We start from the raw sequence: 20,489 nt of genomic DNA, 5'->3' as shown, positions 1-20,489 counted from the left end.
GAATTCGGCGGAAACGGAGGCTGATACAACCAACGAAATATAAAGTGTAATAATTCGATGTTTCGTAGACGCGATTAGGATGACGGGAACGAGTTGAAGTGCATCGTTAGCGGGAAATGGGGTTATCGAGGCTCGGGTGATCACCGGAAGCGGAGTTTGTGAAATATACCGTAGCTCACGGCAGAGCCGAGAGGCCAGAATTCATCGTCTCGAGACTATCGAGCCCTTAAGCATTTGGGAGTAGGTTTACGGGGCTGCAGGTGATGATCGAAAGGGACGCTTAAGTAGCTGAGTGGAACGAGTCGGGCATAGTTCGGCCGTTCGCCCTCAGGAGCCTGGAAAATTTAGAGCCGTCGTGTCGCTGCGGCTCAATAATGCAAAAACGGGTACACGAAGACGCATTCGGACCATAAACATAACTTTCACCGACTTGCTGCTTCGATACGCGGGTGTGCGCGTCCGTGCCGGTGTAGAGACGCGTGTCGAGTCTCGGAGTCGGACATCGCGCATGAAGGAAATCTCATCTCTTCCCGAACCTTTAAAAATGTATCGGACGGAGGTTCCTCGACCGATCCATAAATAAAACATGCCGTCGTAACACGAAATCGATAGACGCGGGCCGTAGTACCGATCCCGCGATCCGGACTTCGCTGTGCCCTGTGTCCGGGGGTCCGAGCGCATCGATGAAACAACAACGCTGTAAATATTTATCGTTCGCGGCCGGCAAATAAATACCGGCAAGGACCATTCCGTATCCAATAATCCCAAAATATGGATTGAAACGCGAAACGCGTCAATGTTACGCCGTTCCACTCCCCCCCTGATAACAATGCCGAATTAATGACTCATAATCAGCGAACCGTGCCAAACTAATTAGTAAAAAACTTTGGCACACATCTATACGTTACCGGCGACGCAATAACGTTCGCTCGAAATCATCGAGAATGGCGGCCACTGTACCGGAATCGAGTGTTATCCGAATGAACCCCCTGTAACGCACGACCCCCGATGAAAAATATTAGTCAACGACGGGGCGAGCTGTCGAAAGGAACCTGTATATTATCCGTCTCGCGTGGGAGTTTCACGGCGTGCAACGAACGTTAATTTGACTTAACTTGAAATGAAATCGTAGCGCAAGGAGTTAATAATTGCGAGAGATCCTGAAAGTCGCGCGAATGGAACGGCGTGATCGCGGCGGACCAATTCGAAGCAGGCTTTCAGAGAGAATATCGGCGAGGTGCAATTGCGGCAGCAATTGTTTCGCTCGGAACAAAGGGGTCCACCCACCACTTTAAAAGCGATCCTCTCGTCGACGAAGAATATTTTCTCTACCCGCGACGTTTCGCGCCTCGAGAAACGAGCGGCCAACCTGCCTGCCTACCTGCCCGCCCGCCCGCCTGCCTGCCTGCCGGATAATCGATACAAGCCATAGGGATTATTAGAGGGTTTTCAGACCGCGCATTCGCATACACTATACACCGTGAATACCAATGCGAGCAGCTGTTTCATGCTGATCCCGGGGTGCGCTGTATTTGCCGCTTTCAGCTTGTTTTTCGCGTGCATTTCAGAACGGCGAGCTTTGAACCCCGTCGCTGCAAAGCAACGGGAGGGCACCGACGCAGGGCTCTCGTTGGAAACGCACGCAAACGTCGACGTCGACGTCGACGGGAACGATCCTTTCCATTTCGTCTTTTAGTAGCGAGCAACGCGTTCGGCTGCGCTAATACTGCATTCGAGACGTATTTAAAGAACAATCCGAGCCACGCTCTTCGATACACCGTGGCGAAATGCATCGAGGGCTCCGAGGAGCTCCCCCATTGACGACACCTGTGAAACAAACCGACTACTTCGAAACGACCGTTCGCGATGCGCCGATAGCTGCGTCTCGATGAGCTGCCAGAGTTTGAGACTCTGCTCGATTTTTCCGAATGGAAAAACGACAATGAACCATGGAACGCGGAAAGTTTGAGATCGTCGAGTGGGTCTTTCGAAAGCGCAACAACCGAGTTGTTGCAGTGAACAATGGTAAATGGAAAGGCGAAAGTTGGTTCGCCGCTGCTGCTGCGAAAGCGCAGCTGTAGAAGAGGCGTTTCTGAAAATCGCGCCAACTTTCGACGACTCCGGGCAGCGACAAATCTGTTTTCCCAATTACGTTCAACTAATTCGGACTGCGCAGCGAATTCTTGAAATTGTTTCTTTCGTCGCACTCATCTATACGGAAGAGAACGTTTTGTTCGCGCACAATGGCGACAGGATCAACGTTACAAGAAGAGAATTTGACGCGACTTCCTTCAACAGGAACTCCTAGACCCTGTAACTCCTGAATCCCGTTCTATTATACAGGAGTCGGCCACATTCTAAAGGCGCCGCATTCGTGTATCGCCCCTGCAGCATATCCTGTGCGAACCAAAGATATTCACACGGCAGACCGTACAATTTCGGTCGGTCCGATTGAAAAGAAGCACGGTCAAAGCGCAGGGAGCCAACGACTTCGCAACTGAAACAGAAGATTCTCGATGCTACCTGGAAACAAAAAGCGACAAAGAAAAACAAGTCCGCGCCGGCGCGCCAGGACGGAGAGCGGGGGCAGTTTTGCCGGGAATGGGAACGGGCTCGCGTTCGGGATCATAAATCCTGGCGATTTGCGAGCGGACGCGCTCGTTTTGCCAGGTTCCGTCCCGAGGTAGAAGAAGGGTCGCGGTTTGACGCCTTGATTTCGACGAGCTCGATGATCGCCGGTTGACAAATGGACACGGGAGCGGCTCACGCCTGCTCGCGACCCGCCGGCCGACGACACAATTAATGGGAATCCTTGCGGATCGCGAAATATATCGCGGGGACACCGTAATCGGCGAAAATCGGCGGGAATCGTCGTTGATTTACGGCGGTGCGAGGAAAGAAGGGTAGCCTGGATCCGGACGATGTTCCCCCGGAGCCTTCGAATCTGTTTAAAATCGCGGATTAGACTCGCATCCCCGCTCGCGCCTAATTGCACCCAGATAACCACGAAATCGAGGATCCTGGTATCTGCATTTTCGAATTTTAACGGCCGAGCAACGGGCAATTCTCCTTACGGTCGAGTAATTGTTCCAATTATAAACGACTGAAATCGATAAAAAATTAAATTCTCTGAATGTCCATCGGCTCGTTAAAGTTTAAGTCGGCTCCGCAAATCGCGGCAACGAGAAACAAGTGGACTTTGCTCTGTAAGCCGGCGGTCTGGCCATATACTGGCTCATTCTACTTACAAGGATTACATCTAATCCGCGGATGAAAGGGCTCGTAGCCTCTGGCTTTCCTTCTTTCCATTCGGCACACTTGGCAATATTCTAAGGTAGCTTGTTCTTTTTTTTATGCTCTCTGCGGCAACGCGCGAGCCCTTTCATCTCGTGTCGATTAAAACGTTAACATAATTGCCGCGCGGATACAGAAGATTCCGCGCGTAATTTAAAGACAGCGCGAATATCGAGCTCGAGATACAAAGTGACGATTCGACCGAGGGTGAGGTCGTGCTTGCGATCGGTAGACCGTGGGGATCTTTATGCGCGATAAAAATGTGCTACACCGATCTCGAGAAGCGAAGCTCGAGGCAGCGCCGTAATAACGTTTATACGAATGTTGGAACGAACGACGGTGAACGACGGACAATGTAACGAGTTAAAACTATCGTTTTAAATTGGAGCAGCGTGAGAGAGCCTAATCGTTCGATTTCCCAAAAACAAAAAAAAAAAAAACAAACTGTCGATCGCTTAGGCTCCGGTCGCCCTGGCAACGTTCGCGTCCGGCCGAATGAAAGAACAATGACTGTGACAGCAATATCGATAAGATTGAAGCGCCTCGCAGCGTCGCGCCGACACGGTCACGGGGATAGACGTTTTGACGGATCCGGCTGAAATATTCACGTTAATCGGCGGCGAGCGGAAATTGGCGCGATAAAAGCGGCCCGCGCCCGCTGATACCGTCCCGCGCTCGTCCATAATTACGACACGAATGATTCACGATTCTTCCGTGCGACACTAAAATAACAGGGTCCGGGGCGGGGGGAGGGGGTGGCGGTTGTCTGGCCCGTGCCGTAGCTGGCCGTGTGCAGCAGGCCGTGTGCAAGAATGGGATTCCCCGGGCACGGTTTCCATCGCGGCCGTGATTCGCCGCATAAAAATCCTGTTACCGGTACGTTTTATCGTGCCGCGACCGGGCTTCAAATTTAATGCGAGGGTCGTGCCACGGCGACGTCGCGACCGCGCTCTCGCAGCTCGATCGTCAATAACTTAGGAGAATTTTATGGGCTACTCGGCCGATGGTTATTTTAGGCGACACTGGATGCCGAGAGAATGCCCCAGGCTCGCGGGACTCGCTCCTATTCCGGATAGTTTCTGGGTCCTCCGGACCGGTGAGATATATTATCCCGGGCTAGCTCGCGCGTATACCACCGGAAACCGAGCTAGGGGAATTTAAATGTCTTTCTCCGACTGCCTGCCGACCGATTTATCGGCCCTGTTCGCACCAAATCACCGGGTTCGCGTAAACAGCATTAGCATCCCGTCGATCGATCGACGAGATTTCGTCAGGAGGCGTCCAGAGAACCCATTGAATCGATTCCATCGGACCCGTTCGAGTCCCTCGCCACACCGTCCGAACGAACCTTCACCGACAAAAACCGGTCCATTGTTCTCAATTAAACCGGCTCGCCGTTGAATTGAATCCCTTATCCATTTCGGCGTTCCGTGGTCCCGCGAAAAGGCCGGCGATCGTTCGAACGCGACCCCTGTAATTCCAAGAGCAATCGTCCGTTACGGGCGGGCTTGATGGCGGTGTTTAAGGGTAGCGATCGAGCGATAGTCGACCGTGGCCGAATGGGGTAAGACGAGAACAGGGTGTTAGAGGTTCGGTCTCGAGGATCCACGGTGGAGGGGGAGCGCGTCGTCGCTCGGTAGGTGGTCGCGTTCGAAGGCCTCGGTCGCGCCTACAGCCGTGGTGGAGCGCTAAGGAGCCCGCGGAATAACAAAGAGGCTGAGCGACAAGAGGCAGACAGGCAAATATCCTTCCGCGAGAGACTTCAAAGTATGGAATGGTAATTGCGGGTAGAACGAAGCCGGTTTTGCACGAGACAGCCCTGTTTCTATTGTACGACTTCCCGTCCCGACTTTATCCGCCTCGTCGTTTCACCTTTGCCGCGAGCTAATTTGATGGAGACGTAATCGAGGCGAGAGGGGGGGGGGGGGGGGGGGGGGGGGGGGGGGGCCAGACGATCTACGCTCCACGGTCTACGAAGTTGTAACCAACGTCTTTGTCGAGCTGATGTTGTTATCGACGTCGAGGACGGATCGCTCGTGCAAAGTCGACGCGACGCGTCTCTCGAAATGCATCCAAGATCGTTTAAATAACGATCAAGACGAGAACGAGCCGTGGAGCTCTGCGCGCGATCGTTCTTACGGCAAACAGACGCGATCGTTCTTACGGCAAACAGACGCGCGGGCGTTAATGGTAAACGATCGAAATATTTATATTTTACGAGCATCCGGATACCCAATTTAGTGTCACGAAAATGCGTATAATAAATCTCGGGTATCGGCGCGAGGGAGTTTTATCCGCATTTTGGTAGGCCACACGAGGGTCGGTAGGTTGCGAGTCAGCAGGGAGAACATGTATATGCACGTTGATCTTATTGTGGCTACGTGCCCGAAATACGAAGCTGAAAATATTAAACCGGACACCTGCCTGTCAAAACTTTGACCCCAATAAATTCACGGGTAAAACCTACGCCATAAACTAGCCTTTTGTTATTCCGTTCCTCGACTCCCCCGCACTCGTCCACCGCTTACTTCACCCCCATCGTCCGTTACATCCTTATTTCATGATATTATATCCTCGCATTGCGTTTAATAATGTTCAACGATTGCTACGAGCGTTGCATTTTCAAAAACGATTTTCCTCGTGCCCCGAGCGCATAAAACAAATTATATCGATTAATTAACATACGGTTATTCGAAACAGCGGCATTCGGATCCTTTATAAGATAGCAAACATCCGTACAAACATACTATCGTTGTTCTCGACGACAAAAAGCAACGAACGGCGCGCAACGTCAAGCTGTTAATCAATATCGAGCACGCATAAGCGGTTAATTACATTAAACACGTGCCCGTTCGTTATTCCACGCTCCAATTAAAAAGTTTCTTGAATATCTTCCGCCGCGTCGCAATGTAAAAACCTTCCTCATCCATAATCAAAATTTCAGCGCGAAGCTGTACGTATGGTGGTCATAGTTTCATGTTCTGCACGAAGGCGGTCCAATTAATTTCGCGCAGATTATTATGCAGATCCGCAACGCGTTGCTCGATGCTCGAAATTCCAATATCCCCGCCTTTTGCATTTTTCAATTAACTTTAGCAAATTCCTACCGAAATAATTCCGCTAAAAATAAAACGTAACGAATGAATAATCGGATGTCAAAGAAACTCCACGGTTCCGTCAAAAGTTCTAAACAAAATCGAGCGACAACGGAACCAGCCTAAACCTACCGAAAAGATTCGGTTCCCTGGTCGAAATGGAACGCGATGCAGGCACGCGAGTCTATTGCAAGAAACGTGACAGCAATAAATAGAATATCACGAGAACGCGTTGGCGACGTCGACGTAGACGTCGTCGACGGTATCTCGAAAAGTTCCAGTTTCAAATTGAAACCTAGACCTAGACCTAGACCCAAATCCGTGCAGCCAGCGGAAACCCGGAAAAATCGAATAGCTCTCGACCGAGAAATAATCCCCGCGTAAGAGCGGCAAAGCAAGGCAGCCGTATCGCTCGATCGGCGATCGATTAAGCCGGTGCCTCCGGTGTCGTGCAATCAAGGAGTCGCCTCGCTGCCGGTCCAGTAGATTCGTCCGGGTCGGATCAGACACCGCTAATCCAGACAAAAAAGAAATTCCGGTCGAGAGTTGCCGCTTTCCTCGTGAAACGGAGCGTTGTTTCGGCGTAACAAGGGTAAGAAGGAGAAGCTCCCAGGACAGAAAATCCCTAGGAAAATCCTCTCAACGGAAGTAGAATCCCTCGTGAGGCGGCTGGTGGGTGAGTGCGCGGGAGAGCAGAGCAGAGCGGAGCGGAGCAGAGCCGAGCCGAGCGGAGCAGAGCCGAGCAGAGCAGAGTAGTCTCTGAGAGGGGAACGGAGGGTTATAGAGGGGCAAGGAGAGATCGCGCGAGAGAGTGAGAGGAGGGGGGGGCGAGGGAGGGGGCAACAACTCGACGCGAGCAGATCGAAGCTCGAACTTTTCTCCAGCGAGCTGCGAACGCGTGACTGCGACGTATCCCGGCCTCGTGAAAGAAGACCAGGGGCTGTGGGCTGAGGGCCGAGGGCTGAGCGCTGAGGGCTCAGAACTGAGGGCTGTGGGCTGCGGGAGAGGGGAGTCGGAGCAGAGCAAGGAGGGAAAGGGTTGCTCTTGCCATGCAGTCAGCCATCCGACCCGACAGCCCGGCACCCCGCCACCCGGCTCCGGCCCCGGCATCCAGCCGGTCGGCCAACCACGCAGTAGGGAGAGTCAGCGACGAGTCAGACGGCCGAGCGAGCGAGCGGCAGTCTAGCGTGGGCGCACGTCGCGGCACCACGTGCAACCGACAACGTGGATCCGATCGTAGTTGGTGGATCGTGGATCACGGATCGCGGTCCGCTCGATCGCTCCCGGATGTCTTCGAGGAACACCGACTCTCTTTGTTTCTGGTTCTAAGTGACCCGGTGATCTGTGATAGCCCAAGCGTTCTGTGATCTACGGACGGAGGTGAACCCAACCTGGCAGGAGGTAAAATCTTGACGCTGGAGGATACGTCGTGTGACACGAGGCTGACGGAATATTACGTCGAGGTCAGTGGTTGTCGCGAAACCGCGAGAAACGTGATCGATCGCTCGACACGTGCTGTGTGGGGGATCGCGCGTGAATTATGCAGCCTTTCCTTCCTTTCCTTTTCTCCCCCTTCTTCTCTCTCTCTTCTTCCTCTCCTTTCCACCCCTTTCCTTCCCGTCAATTCGCTAGAGTCAGACGAGGATCGAGGTGAAGGCCGATGCTCGCAGCCTATGTCCACGCTTCCGTTCAGAACTCGATCGTTCTTCTCCGCGTCGAGAACATCAGTGCACCGAGCTGCAAGAATACCTCGATTAGTATCACGGAATGGTTTGGTTTCTCGCTCAAAAACTTAGGTCGTGATAGATGTGCCCGTGGCGCTGCTACCTGTGTGACCGTCCCGTTTCCTTTTTATCCGGGCCGGGAAAGTATCCGTCGAGGAACATGGTTTTCTTCTGACCCCCACTGGACCCTTCTATTCTTCGCGTACCACGCTGTCTGCGTCCGTGAGAAGTTTCGATGAATTTGTGCTACCAAGTGGCACGGCACGGGTCGATAAATCGGTGCAACGCTCGGAAATGTTTCATCGAATTCACCGATACGCTCGCGCAAGAGTCGTTCTCCTTTCTGTGAGAGATCTGTTGGCGCGAGGCTAAAAGAGATTAAAGTATTGTGGAGTGGATCGATCGCGGTCTCGAACTACTGAAAGATTCGACAGGAAGGTACAATGTTTGGTAAATCTTTTATAGATTGAATAAAAAGGGCTTTTCCTTTAGCATTGTTTAGGCATTCGCTGTATTTAATCATCCTGTCGAATTACGCCCTGCTTTTCCACATAGTCTCGCCCTGGAGTTTTCGACAGCCAATCAACTACTTAGGCAATTATGATATCAATGGTATAGTCGAGTACCATCACCGATTATTCCTTCAGTTCCAAAATTCCCGATGCTCGAGTAGAATCACTGCCACGCCATCGCCGAAGAAAACGTCGATATCCCTTCTCCCCCTAGTTTGAAGAAGACGGCACAAAGTGGTCCCGACGATTCCGCTCGGTGAAAACCTCGGGCGATCCAAGCGTTTCATGCGGTCGCGAGAGCTCGCGGGGCCGTCGGGTCGCGTGATCGCAGTTTATTACACGCAACGCGGGGAATACAAATATTCCATGCGGTTTCCCCAGTCCATTACACTTTCAACACTGACACAGTTTCTTGGCCGTATTTTTCAAGGGTCCCCCCCTACTCGACCCCCGCCGGAGTTCGCCGGCGCGCGACGGGCCAACGGCTCGAGAACGATCGAGCGATACTCCCCTAATGTTCGCGGATCGTGGAAAGCCGTTCGTTTTTCGAATTATTTCGATGCCTGGCACGCGGTGACTGCGGGCATGCCGGTCTGGCATGCACGCGAGGACGCGAAAACGCGAGACCGCGATTCCGGGACCGACGCGGCGCGGCGTTTCTTCCGCGTGCCCCTCTTCCAACAATCGAAACACGGCTATCGACCGTTCCTCCTCGCGCAGTCGGATTAAATCCACGACGGTCCGAGTCGCGGCAACTAACGGAGCAGAGCAGATTAAAAGGTCGGCTCTCGCGAGGGAAAATAGCCGCTGTTTAATGAGATTTAATAGACTGCGAAGAATTTCCAGTGCTTCGGTTGCCCTCCGTATACGCGCGGTGGCTCGCGAGCTGCCGCGTTCGCGCGGATTACTCGCAAAGCAGCTAATCGCTTCCCGGTCTATCCGTGGCAAAAAATATGAAAGGGTCACCGATTAAACGGAGTGGATAATGTTGTTCGACCACGGTAAAATGAAACTGCGGCCGTACCCCGCTCGCGGACGGATCTTTCTGTTTCGTTTTCTGTGCGCGCGCGAGTTTCGCGAAAGCTCCGCGGAATAATATTTTGGTTCGCCGTGAACGGCGCCGTGGGGTCGGCGCCGAGCAGCCCACGGTCGGCGATGTAATTGTCGAAACGAGCACCACGAAAATACGCTCTCGCCCGGTATTTAATATTTGAACGGCGGAAGCCGCTCTTCCGAGGAAGCAGCCGGCCTTAAGCTTTTCTTGAAAAATTTAATCACCGACGGGCACACCGTTCGGGAAACTTTCGAACCGAGCCCGAACATAAATGAAACGTCTTTATAACAATATCGGGGATCGCACAATGTTCCCCCCCTCTGTTCTTTGATGGAAAGTAAGGAGGTAATATATCCTTCAAACTGAATAATTCCCGGCAACAAAGCCGGGCTCTCTCCGTGAAAAACTCGGCTCAAAGTCTGGCAGGAAAAAGTGCCTTTCCCGCGGCACAAAGAAATCTACTGCGCCACGTTTTCTATACGATAAATTATTTTTGTTCCGGACAAGTCGTTCTTCCCGGCGAAACAATCGCGATGCAAGCACAATGAGGAAAAACGTCCTACGCAACCGCATGCATTTTAATGGGATTCGGTCTCCGTCCGACCACACCGTGCCGTTTCCACTCGGATCTCTTTTCTATACGCGAATATAAATCATCGTTAAATTTCTGGATTTCCGGATCTCGGAATTTCTCGTACGGCCGCAACGCTAAGAAAAAAGCTTACATGTATTTGAATTAATGCGATTCCGTCGCGTGTCCGACCACGGAGACGATTCCCGCTTCCAGCGAAACTCGCCGCAGCAATTTGAACGTGTCTTGAAACCGTGGCGCACGAGCTCCGTTGCAATTATCCTGGAAGAAGATTAGCTCAAACATTTGCTAATACCACTCGCCGGATCCGATCGTGGCGGCGAGCTGTCTTGTCCCGTGTTCCACGAAAAAACTTGAAGCATCGTTGCTCGCCAGTTCACCTGCAATTACAGAGAGATAAGCAGAAAAATGCTGTAATACGATTCGGTAACGCGTCTGACCCGTGGCACGCCGTTTCCACTGGCTGGGAACGCAGCCAACGCAGCCACCACGATAAACACTTATCGCGCCGAAATTATTCCAGAGACAAACGCATTCAACTGGTATTCACTCGCAACCGTGCCCCGCGGAATCGTCAACAGCAATTCCCCCTGGCAAACGCGGCGCCGCAAAAAATGAAACTGTCGTTGCGTTCTCTTCGTCCGTGTTTTCTCGCGGCCTGTGATCTGCACAGCCTGCTGCCGGACCGACTCTGAACCACCGACGTCGATCGCCGACAGAAGAATGTGCACAAGCGTCGTTAATTACGAAACTCTCCGCGACAAGGGCCGAGTTCCCGGTGAAAACTCGCGGTAACTAAGTTGGCGGAATTTTTGATCAAATTGCATAACGTAACAGGCTCGCGAGTGGCACGCGCGCGGCTCCTCTGTCCACCGAAAAGACGGACCTTTTAACCCATTATCAGAAACCGCTGGAACCGGCCATTTTGATTCGAGGTACGCGGCTCGTCCGTTTCCGAGCAACTCCCTCGGAATTGCGGGCCGTTTAATGCACAGGACGCGACGAGACGCGACGAGTCGGGAGATCTTCGGGGAACACGAATTTCTCGCGGTATCGCCCTCGCAATAACAATAAATTCCCCGGGTCTCGGGTTCCGCCGGGTCCCGGTGTGCTCGCCACCCCCCCTCGCCCCGCCTTCGCCGCCCCTTTACAGAACATCGAATTGTCACGGAATTTTCCTAGCCGACTTTATAACGCCCGCCAATTTTCGCCGGTTGAGTTGCTCGCCCCAGACGTTCCAACGAGCCACGTTCTCACGCGAAATTCTTGTTACGACTGCCGGCCCGCGAAATAACTACGGATCGTCGGAAACGATATTAACAATTTGTCATATAGAACGGAATGCCCACTAAAGCAGCAAGTTATTCGTGACGTATTTAACCGTTTGATCGTCGAACGTGTGGAACGTTAAATCTGTGTCGGAAAGACAGAAATATCCATCGTGTTCTACCTCGCGTAAAGATTCGCAGTTCAATTATAGAACGTGAACATCGACCGACGAAGGACCGTGACTACGGAAGAGAACGGATTTCGCGACACGTATTTCACTGATTTATTTCTGTCGTAAACGAACACGCCGGCGGTGGTCGTTCTTATTCGGATCGAAGAGCGCGGGGCGCGCAGCTTTAATTGGAAAATCATTTTGGTACAGTGTACCGTTCAAATCCGATAGCAGCTGTTGGATGCAGATCCGAGGCAATCTCTATGAAATAATATTCGAGGTGAGCCAATAACAGAGAGGAGAAATCGCGGCGGGGAACGACGGGGCGGGTAGAGAGAAGCTGAAGGGCGGAGGGCGGCAAAGGAATTTAGCAGCGAGATTATATAACCAGATCAAATGCTACGAGTCCCGACGGAACCACTCGAGCTCAGATTTGCCCCGGTATCGCGAGCATGCGAGCATAGTAGCGCGAAACAGTGGCTTTGTCGTGTGTATACGCTGGCCACGAGGTAACCGGAGCACCCCTTTCACGGTTAATTGGAAAACCAACCCTTTGACAGGGACGGAAGCCAAGGGGGCCGGGAAAAAGGAGCAGTCGTTGGCGATTCGTCTGCCAGTGTTTCGAGGCTGTGAAAAGAATCGGGGCTCTGTTCCGCTCCGCTCCGCTCTGCTCTGATCTGGTCGTGTCCCAGGCATCGTCGACCGTCCCATCCATGAATCACGATCAGCGGAACAACGAGGACAGTTGCCGGGGCACCGCGGAACAATCGAGGCTCGCCTCGATCGAACAACTCTTCGAATAATCCCTAAAGCTACCTTCTTCTCATTTTCAATTTCTTCGTGTTTCTGTTGCTTTCTCAAAGCAAGATAATTCCCTTAAGCTCTTGGCGAACGCTTTCAAACAGTTGGTCGGACGTACCACGAAAGTACCAGAACGTTCGTTTTCATCGAATTTCGTTCTTATGAATTTTTGAAGAATCTCTCGTAGGAAAACTTTGATCTGTTACAGAACCGATGAAATACTGTCGCAATCTTCCATGGTTCCAGATTACTCTGAAAGATTACGCGGAAAGATTTCGATCGAATCTTAAGCGTCGTTGTGCTTTGGTCGCAACCCAACTTACAGAATCGCGTTATTTCGTTCATTGAATTATTAGTATCCGGAGCGTTATCCAGTATTCGCGTAGAATATTTCACGGATAGCAGCGACGGTCCTCCCGTGCAACTGTTCCGCAAAAGTAAGTTAACCCCTTGAAGACCGACGGGACAATACGTTCCGAGTAAACTTTCGGAAAGACTGCCGGGATATTTGCCCCAACTTTGTTGGCGAACCAACGGGGCTGAACGGGTATACGTTGCCGGAAATATTTATTGCATCGCCGTGAAAAGTGCATGGCAGGTGCACGCGTGCAGCGACCTCGCTTTTACATCGCAAACGTTGCAACTCTGAATTCCGCGATCGTATCTATTCCGGCGAACGTTCAGCTCGAGAACAGACACAGGATTGGTATACCAAATAACAACTTATTAAATACGAACGAACACAATTGCATTAATTTAGGAAACGACAGTGAAAAATTATTCCGAGAGCGATATTCTTTTTATCGTCGACGAGCAGGTAATTGAAGATGAAGAACGACGTTCTGTCGCCTCGATGCTTGAAAATTCACCGTCGGAACGACTCGGTTTTCTCTACTGGAATTTCTGAAACGACGTATGCTTTCCTTCGAAAAACGCGCTCGTCTCTTGAACGGACCGAGACCGCTGAAATTATGGAGAACCGGTTAAAATTTCGGACGTAACCGATGCACCCCGCGCGGACGAGAAAACGAGAAGCAGTTCCGAAGCGGTGCGTCCCATTCCGTTCGAATGGAATCGTTCGAACCGGGCGAATCGATTTGTTTGAAGTCGACCGTACCTCTTCGCTCGACGTTACAACGCCGCGCGGGGTTGCGCGTCGCGACGCGCGCGTCGCCGAAGAAATCGGGGAAAAGGCCGGGTCTTACCCAGGCAGCATTATCATCGAAATCGAGCAGAGACGGGGTGTTAGGAACAAGGTCGGCCCCTTCGCGGGATTATCATTTAAATTGACAATCGATGCTCGCCCGGGATTATTTGTACTCGCTCCTTCTCCAAACAGTCCCGTTCTATCGGACATTTTGCCCGCTGTTGCTTCCTCCCATTTTGTCTCGCTGGTCGCGCAGTCGTTCTCGCCGATGTCCTGTTCGATTAGATCGGCCAGTTGCTTGGACCGGAATCCGTCGATGTAGTTTCCGAAATTCTGTATCGAGGTGCTCGAAATAATTTAACCTTTAACGGACGAGAGGCGACACTCGATCGCGACCGTGTTTCGCGCGGCAGGACGAGTGGTGAGTGAGAGACGACACGCGGTATTTATGTTAAGATAATTTGTATGTAAATTATATTATTGTATACAGTTGCATATAATCGTATATAAATTATATTTGTATCACTGGCTCTGAGGCCACCGCTGAAAATTAACCCACCAAGTTTCAAACTCATTTTTATCAAGTTTATTTACATACAAAAAATTGTTAAGAGCCTGTTGATTATTGCAAGAGTCGTAAATATCAATTCTATAATGTGTAAAACGCACCAGGTTACTTAAAATGGAAACGCTATAAGTTTGGAAAAATATTTTGGGTCTCAAGTTGAAATGGCTCCAATTGCAAAGGGTTAAAATAATTGATATACAAGACAGTCGTCGCATCTGAGAAAATCGCCTCGTTCTGCTACCTCACTTGGTCGGAAAAGTCGTCGTCCGCCAAGGGTTAACGCCAGATCTAACCCGCGACTGATATTCCGGCAGAAAGAGACCGTGTTTTTAGGAGGCTTAAAGAATCGACCGACCGGCAAGATCGTTCGTACGCGACCATGAACGCGAACGCGGGAACGTAGGACGAATCTCGGGCGGCAATATGCGCTCGCGTCAAAGTGCACGCAGCCTCCGTAGCAAGAGATGCAACGGGGCTATCGAACCGGCCAACCCTCTGGCCAACTTTCCGACCACTCTACCGACAGCGTCACCCGCATCGGCGGCTCTCGTTCAAAGGGGAAACGACCTTGAAGCCCAGGAACCGGGAATTTGCCCGATCCGGCCGCTGCCCCCCGGCGCTCGAACTTGCCAGGTTTTAAAAGAACTCGCCACGGGGTCGCTGCCAAAAGCTACATTTCCCGGGGAATAATCACTGCGGAAGAACCTTGATGTCTCCGGACCGGGGATTTCGCGTATCAAACCGCGGCCCCGTCAAAACGCGCGAATTTATCCGAGCATGCGGCAATTATAGGTTGCTCGATTTATTGAAACTCCGTCTGAATTTGGTTCCTCAATGATTCTCGTCGATGAAAAGCCGCAGCATCCAAGGAATAGCGACGGGCAAATGGAAAAATTCCACCAGGCACTGGCACGCGAAACTCGATCGGTGAATTTTGGATCGATGGTGCGTCGAAGCAGAAAGCACTGTTCGATTTTCTCGAAAATCGACGGGCTTTGAAATTCGAAAAGAATCGGTGAAACAATGCGGATCGTGCCGAATAGAGAAATTAGCGAGACATCGATTCGTCGGGACGGCGACGAATATCGACTGAAACGTGGCCGAGCGCGGCGTCGACGTCGATTCCGATGCTCCCGGCCGCGAATCGGCCGATAAACAGCTCTCGAATTACCTCGTATCCTCGTTAAGGAACCCGGGTGTCAAATTTCAGATGCCGCGTCGTCCTCCGCGCGGACGATCGACCGGTCCAGCGTAACGACGAGGCTTTAGGAGCGAGCCATTTGCGCCGGGAGAGCGGAAAATCGATGAGAAGGGCCGAAAAAAGAGAGCGCGCGCGATGATCCATTGAACGAACCGGAGACCGAGTGGCGAGCCGTTTGCGGCGATTCCCCTTAACCAGATATAGATTTCCTATATTTTCGCCGGCTGTTCTGCCGCGAACGGCCGCCATTGCGTGGGCCGTTCTCGAACAGTGGACCGGCGATTGTTCGCCAGAAGAATCGGTGATCGATTAACGGCGATTTTCGGTCTCGAACGGGACGACGAACCGAACTCGCCGTTCCGCGCAAAACCGCTCGAGAAACAGCTAAATCGGTTCTGCCACGAAGCGAATCGAAAGCAGAATCGGCCGCTCCTAATTGTTCGTTTTTTTTTTCTTTTTTGAGCGAGATTATTCGGAAGAAACGCGAGCAGAGTATGCAGATTCGAAGCGTATAACAATAAACATAAGTCACGTCGTCGATGGGAGAATTAATCGCGATCGTAACACGGCGGGAACGACGTACCGAAAAAAGAACGATAATATAGCATCGCGAGAAGATACGTTCTCGTACATTTCCGTGTCGCCGTTTCGCGAGAATCCCCAGCTTTAGTGGCCCCCCCGGTTCTTTCAGACTTTAAACAATAGCCTGGTTCCGACAAAAGAAAATTGAACATCCGTTCATTTTGTAACGAGAGCATCGCCGGAATACGCTCGGGCAACGATGCGAGAACCACCCCGCGCGACGGCGGAGGGGAACGCAGCGGTATATATGACCTGAAAAACGCGCGTACCAAAATATCCATCGTGTTTCATTAATATCAGCGAGCAGCAGATTCGGCGCGTATATCTCGCGCGAAACAATGTAAACACGATCTCCAGCGTGAACGTAAACAAAGATTAGCAGACATTCTTTTTCCGCTATCACCGGCAACTCCCGGACACCGGGAATATATTTCTCGGGGCTTGTTCCGATATTATTGTTCAAACAGTCCGGGCGAGCCCCGGAATAGTCCGAGAAGATTCTAGTAAAAAAAAGTCGGCGATCCGGTCTTTGGAACGCTGGAAAAACGGTGTAATAAACGTCGACAGCGTTTCCGTGAGCTTTGCCGGGACAATGGCCGGCGGATCGAAAAGAAGCCCGGAAGAAAATACAGGGGAGGACATTTTGAAAAGCGTCCGGGTTCCCAGCGGCGCGTTGGAGAATCGGATTTGGCCCCGAGAACCCGTTAGCACCACCTTCTATTCTGTTCTCGCGGGCTTGGCAGCTCGACTTTAAGCGACCGGCCTCCTCCGTTCGCGGTACCAATCACCTCTTACCTCGTCTATCTTTCACCTCACGTTCTCCTCCTCGTTGTCCATCGCCGCCTCATTTACCACCGGCTCGCCAAAGTACTGTGCGTTCGGCAAAAGAAGGCACAGCCGTCTTTACATTCCCACTTCCGCTGTTCCTCCTATGATCGCAAATAGTAATCAGGTATTGGCCAAAAACTGTGTCGGATATCAATGGCGGGTCGTGTATGTGCTTGAATGGGAGTTTCGGTATATCGATTCTCAACATCCGTCACTTCGGGAACGGTTAAAACGGCGCCCGATAATTAACCCTTTGCACTCGAAGCCATTTTAACTGCAAATCAAAAATCATTTTTCTGACTTTTAGTATTTCCATCTGATATAACAAAATTCATTCTATGCGCGTGAAATTGAGTCTCGTGACTCATATAACAGTTATACTTTCAACAATTTGTTCAATCTATGCTTCGGCGATATTTGTAAAAATAATTTTGTAACGTGTTATAACAATTTTAATGGCGCCGTAGAGGCGCCGCTCGAGTGCAAAGGGTTAATGTTTGATACATATATTTTAAAACGTAATAACTATACAATGAAGAGACGCGTGGATATAATGTTGTTGCCGGTGGTACGAAAAGTCGTGTTCGTCGCCGCGTTGTCGAAGTCTCGTGTTCGGTCGTACTTTTTAATGATAATGTTCCTCGCTCGCTCCCTTTTCGGCCTTTTATTCATCAGCTAGTAGGAAGGTGGAAGGAGAGGTGGCAGAGGAAGGGGAAAGTGAAAATGGAATAACAAGGGAGCATAAAAAATCTGGACACGGGAAATGGTTGGGCCATGCTACCTGAAGGTTTACGGATTTAATTGCTTTATGAGCTCGGATGTACTTCTCGTTAGAACGGTCGAGGAACCGAGCCCGGACCCATAAAATGGTTGGACTATGTTGTGTCCAAACAGGTCGTAGTGTCGATATTCGACATCGTTTTTTGACCAAGAGCCGATTACTATCTGCGATCGTAGAAGGGACAGTATACTGCAGCAAAAGTGGAAACGTAATTACGTAATGCTTACTTTTGGCGAACGCACAGTACAGTGCGGAGAGTTCGAGCGACGCGAGGAGTTGCAGGGAACCGCGGGTAAATGGTCGGGCCGAGCGGTGGGCACGTCTTAAAACCACCCTTCCGCGTGGAATTTCTTAATTACGCCATTAGACGATTCTTTTCTTCCCTTCCGTGTGGCCAGTCGACCGTGTTATTAAGCACGGTTTTGCTTGACGGGCATTAACGTCTCCGCGATAACACCGGCCTCTGCCCGACATTATCCCCTTAAGAGGCTTCCGTGGAACGCGGCCTTTTTGCGGAACGATGTCCCCGCTCGACCGACTTGACCCGACCCGACCCGACTCTCACGCAGCCCATCAACGCGTTACCCGTAACATTGGTTGCCCGTCGGCTATGTAATTTCACGGTCACGTTCGCGTTCACCTTTCCACCCTGCTGTGAGCGAAAGTTGAATTTGATCCCAGTCGATAATCGATCCGAGGGACCATTTTGCTGGCGACTTCGCACGGTGAAAATTCGCAAGAGTAATTCGCGATGAAATTCTCCGTCTTATCAAATGATATCACAAAGCTTGACGAAATGAATTTACACTGCGAATAGTTTCAAAGAACGTGAACGAACGTTGCTTTGGTATCTCCGAAGTAAAGGGGCAGCGCTAAAAATTCCGGCGTGTATGTAGAGATGTAAAGATGTTGTGGAAGGTGGCCAATAAAACCAGAGAGGTTCGACGCGATCTTTGGCCGATCGAAAAGCCGGCATCGTACTTATCGCGGCCGGGTATCTACGAGTCGATCGCATCGACTTTTCTGGTCCAGGTCAAAGAGGGCAAAGGTGAAAGGTAAGGGGCAATCGGCAAAAGACGCACGGCGTTTCTCGTGGCTGGTGTTTCGATGCACCGTCGTCGAATAGCTGACATCGTCGCCGGCTGCCAACCGGTATCCCTGAATCGATCAGAATTACCAGGCCATTGTTCGGGCTGGGACGGAAAAGAAAACGAGCGGAAAGTTTATTAGGATGACCGATAAAATTCTGGGGACGAGGACGGGGACGTCTATGTCGACGGCACGGCGACTATACGACCGGACCGGAGACAGTTATTAAAGGTAACTTTCCATCCCGACTTGTTACTTCGTCCTGGAACGCAAAGAGGTTTTAACGTCGACCGAGTTTCTAACTAACCGATTAATTCCCACTTCGGCCACCGTTTCGAACCCCTCCCCGCGGTTCATTCGCCATCGGAGCCGTGATTCGCCTGCGTCGTTCAGGCTCACCTTTGACGAGACTTTTAATATCCCTCCACGTTCCGGTTTTATCAGCCATGGAGCCACCATCCTGCGGACAGCTTCGATAACGCCGACTTATTACGCGATTTCTGTTTTTAGCCCTTCCACCCTCGCGGAGACTTCCGATTCCAAGAGTTATTGCCCGGTCGTCCCTTCCTTCTTCAGGTCTTTCATAGCGCGCCGATCCATTGCTTCCTAGTCCCTCATTCAGTCCGGCGATTAATCGACTCGCGCCTTCGAGCAGCTCCGGCCGGTCTCTAATCCGGGAAAATGAAAAATAGAAATTTGCACCTTCGCTTTAAGCCTATACTCGGCTCGGTTTCGCCGAGATATAAAATGATCGGGGGCCGTCCACGGATTTGGAAATAATTCGCCACGCAGGTGTTTCGATAGCGGCAGAATTTCTACAAAAGCCCGCCAGCGGGTTACGCGGGCTACGTACAGGGTTTTTGTGATCGATTCGACGGGCGACGGACGACGGACAAGCGTCATTAAGCACGGAAAAAGAAACAAATGAAAATTGATTGACACTGCCGCAGTCGTGCCGAATCCCGGACCAATCCGGATCAGTCCGGAATACTCCGGGGGGGCTCTCGCGGATGATTCAATGGCGCCGCGGCGATGTAACGCCGCCGATCGATGTTTTCTTCGCCGCGAGGCGAGGAATTATTGAAAATCGATGTAACAGGCTCGAGTTACAGTCGACGCCGACACCGGCGCCGACCGCTAACGATTCCGACAGTTCCCGCCGCGTCACGTATTCGTTACGTGCATGGGAAACCGAACGAAAACGCTGCGGAAAAGCATACGATGCCGGTCATTGTTCCCGGGAAAGTGGCTCCGGATAAAACGGTTTCCTCGTCCAGCAATTATTAATCACGCGGTCCCCGTCCGCGTCTCCTGGCGAACCAGAAACCTTCTCTGGCATCGGCGATTCCGGCGATGGGGCCGCGGCGCGCGTCGTGGATCCCTCGAATCGGTTTTCGTTCCGCGATTTCGACGACGAAGGGCACGCGAATCCCCCGGATCGATCAATTTTTATCGCTCGGCTTCCGCGTCGACATCCCTCGTAACTTTTACACGCAGCGTAATATCGCAACGGTGTGTCATACTGATCCCATCCCGACGGCAAGTTTTTAATAGCGCCGGTTTGTCAAAGAGATCTCTCGTTGGTCCCGAAGACCACTTTATGTTATTCGATCGCCGTCCATTGTTCCCTTTTCGAAACCGGCTTTTTAATCGGTTTGCCACCGCGACTCTTTTACGTCCACGCTTTTATCGCTTTTTCGAAACTACGTATTCCTACACGCAACCGTGTGCCGCCGTTAAACTATTACCGTGGTCCGTAATCTGTCTAAACCAGGGAAAG

At 51.5% G+C, this 20,489-nt stretch overlaps 1 protein-coding gene across 2 annotated transcripts in view; it reads left to right on the top strand.

Moving 5' to 3' along the window:
* The window catches only part of LOC144471296 (uncharacterized), a 213,452-nt gene that overhangs the window by 98,844 nt on the left and 94,119 nt on the right, over positions 1 to 20,489 (top strand). The window contains exon 1 of one of the 2 annotated variants that reach the window (XM_078183196.1): positions 8,526 to 8,551. The exons of the other annotated variant lie outside the window; for it this stretch is intronic. The gene's annotated coding sequence lies outside the window, so the exon portion shown is untranslated. Of the gene's footprint in view, positions 1 to 8,525; positions 8,552 to 20,489 lie in introns of those variants that run through there. 2 annotated transcript variants of the gene reach the window in all.

The sequence above is a fragment of the Augochlora pura genome, chromosome 6 (genome assembly GCF_028453695.1).
Source record: "Augochlora pura isolate Apur16 chromosome 6, APUR_v2.2.1, whole genome shotgun sequence".
Taxonomy (NCBI): Eukaryota; Metazoa; Arthropoda; class Insecta; order Hymenoptera; family Halictidae; genus Augochlora; species Augochlora pura.
The sequence above is the reverse complement of the archived record's forward strand: the minus strand, read 5'-3'. Positions and strand labels throughout refer to the sequence as shown.